The 2882-nt window shown below is 44.7% G+C and overlaps 1 protein-coding gene across 1 annotated transcript in view; it reads right to left on the bottom strand.

Moving 5' to 3' along the window:
* Positions 1 to 2882, bottom strand: part of LOC116099982 (collagen alpha-2(I) chain-like) — a 20516-nt gene that overhangs the window by 14383 nt on the left and 3251 nt on the right. The window lies entirely within an intron of this gene.

Below are 2882 nucleotides of genomic sequence, written 5' to 3'. Positions count from 1 at the left end.
GGGTGGGGGGGAACACGCTGAATCCTACCTGCGCGTCTCCGCACCCCGAAAAGTGATCCCAAAGGATTCAATGGCCGCGTGCGAGCGGAGAATTAGAATGGTGTCTTACGTAAAAGAAAAACCGCCTGGGGGCATCTCGGCGAGGCAGGCTTGAGGAATGGGTCTGAAGTTGCTCAAAGCCGCCAGTGGCAGTGTTTTAAGTTTCTGTCAGCACTCTCTGAATGCTGGGACAGAACTTCTTGATGTGTAATAATTTGCGAGGACTCTGTGTGAGATGTCGAGGTACAAGCTAAGCTGAAGATTATTTCCGAAACTTCCAGAGCCGCCGAGGCGGGCGTAGGAACCCGAGCTGGTAGTCGCCGCAGGGAGGAGGCCGAGGCTGTTCAGAATAGTCTCCGGTTCTAAGAGAACTACCACGATGAAGGAAACGTTTACAAAACAACACACCAGACTGGCTCCAGAAAAAGAAAAGAGAACTTTCAGGAGAAAACCTGTCCAAGGAGAAAAATATTTAGAGGCCAAATGATAGAAAACAGATGTCTCAAAAGTTAGATAAGTATGAGCACCAAACCCAGAACCTTGTAGTTAGCACGGGTTTTACAAACTACCACCCTAATCTGTGATGTTTGTTTTTTTGTGCCCAGGGGGTGGGGGTGTTAAAATTGTTCAGTTTGTGCGAGTTATCACCACACTTTCCACAGAAGTCAGAGTATTAAGTATTCTGTTCTCTCCTTCCACCATGTGGTGTTCCTGATCAAACTCAAGGCTGAAAGGCCTATGCAGCAAATTCTGCTGAGACCTCTCACCCTACTCCTTCGATTGTTTTTATTTGTTTTTAAAAGTTTGTTACTATTGGCAGAGAAAGGTGCAAATGGCTTCTAACCTTGTAGAGGCCAGAGGGCAACTTTTCACAAGTCGATTTTTTATTTCCCTTTAGGTGAGTTCCAGGGATCACATTTAAGTTACCAGACTTTTACAGCCAGAGATTTCATTTTTGGGCTCCCTCTCCTGTCTGACTGTAACCCAAGCTGTCATCCAACTCTTTTGTTTTGATTTTTTTCTTTCCGTTCTCCCCACCCCCGCCCTAAGACAGGGTTTCTCTGGTGTAAAACTGGCTGTCCTGGAACTCACTATGGCTCCAATTCAGAGATCTACCAGTCCCTGCCTCCAGAGGCATAAGGTGAGGGATTAAAGGTGTGCCCAGTCACACCTAGTATTATTATTATTACTATTATTTTTTTAAATAAAATGCAGAGAAGAAATGTCAAGGAAAAGAGGAATTACAATTTGTCCTGTTCCCTTACATTTAAATTGAAACTTTAAATTTAAAGTTTCCAGATTCAGCCGATGTATTGGCACAACTTTAATCCCAGAGCTTCTGAGGCAGAGGCAGGCAGATCTTTGTAAATTCTTGACCAGTCTAGTCTACAATAATCATTCCAGGCCAGACAATGCTACATAGCTCTTCTACATGTCTCAAAAATAAAATAAGAAGTGATGTCTCAGGCTTTTCATCCTAGACTGGAGAGGCAGATAGAGGAGGGTCTCCTTGAGTTGGAGGCCAGCCTGGTCTACATACTATGTTCCAGGACAGCCAATTACGGTGAGGCACTACCAAAAAAAAAAAGTTACTGAATATTTTACTCGGATGGATTTCTGTTAATTTCAGGATAGCCAGGGCTACATGGTGAGACCCTGTCTTTAAAAATGAAAAAGAAAAAAAATAACTGTAAAACAAAAAGCAAAGTTTGAACATAACAGTAAACGGGGCGGGAGGGGCCCCAGTTTTAGGCCCAGGTTGTCCAGATGGTTCACGGGGTAAAGGAACTCACCAGGCAACTCTGATGACCTTCCGAATTTCATCCCCAGAATCCACATTTTAAAAAAGTCAGAGGTGGTAATTCACAATGTATGCTGTATCAAGATGGGAAGTGAAGATTTGCCTGGAAATGTCAGTGGCCTGGACTAAACACACACACACACACACACACACACACACACACACACACACACGCGCGCACGCGCACGCGCGCGCATAGGCACATCACAAAAGGTAATAAAGTTTCAGGATCAGAAAGCTAAGAAAATTGTTCTCCATTTACATAAATTTCTCCAGAATACTGCTCCCTGTGACAGTTTGTGTAGTTTGAGTATGGCTGTATGTTGCCCTGACCCAGTTTTTATGCCCTGGCTAAATGCCACTCCACGCCTCTTGTTGCCACTGATGAATTCCATGCAGCCCCAGCCAGCTCCTTTATCAGGGCTTCTATACTATATCCCTACTCTTATGAGAGCCCAGGACCAAACAACTAGAGACAGCCACAAGCCTCTAGGATTTACTCAAATCTGCTAATCTTCAAGCTGTGTCCAGTTTATCCCCCATTCTCCCCATCCCCCATCCTACCCCATAACAACAGTGAAAGTGTGTGCCCAAAGCTCCCGTTGCTCCTTCTGCCTTTTTTTTTTTTTTTTTTTTTTTTGCGATAAAGTCTTGAAAGTGTACCCAGGCAGCCCTTGGCCTAGAAATATTCCTGCATTTCGAGTGCTGGGATTATGCATATGTGCTGCTATGCCTGGCTTTCTCTGGCCCTCCTGAATTATCCCAGTAGCCCTGCACCAGGGTGCTGTGTTCATCCCCATATAACCATGGGCATTGGTCTCCTTCCCTGAATACCTGATTGTGTTATATGTCACTTCAGTTACCTGTGACAAGCCCTGGTCCAAAAATGGGAAATTCTAGAGGTAACACATTTTGTCTTGTGCCTTGTTCTGAGTAATAGTGACATCTCACATCATCCTTCTTCCTGGAATCCCCTGTACTTGGGACAAGAAGGATTGCTGCAAGTTCAAGGCTAGTTGGTCTACATAGTGAGTTCCAGGCC

Source organism: Mastomys coucha, unplaced genomic scaffold (assembly GCF_008632895.1).
Source record: "Mastomys coucha isolate ucsf_1 unplaced genomic scaffold, UCSF_Mcou_1 pScaffold20, whole genome shotgun sequence".
Classification (NCBI taxonomy): Eukaryota; Metazoa; Chordata; class Mammalia; order Rodentia; family Muridae; genus Mastomys; species Mastomys coucha.
This window is presented reverse-complemented; position numbering and strand designations above follow the sequence as displayed.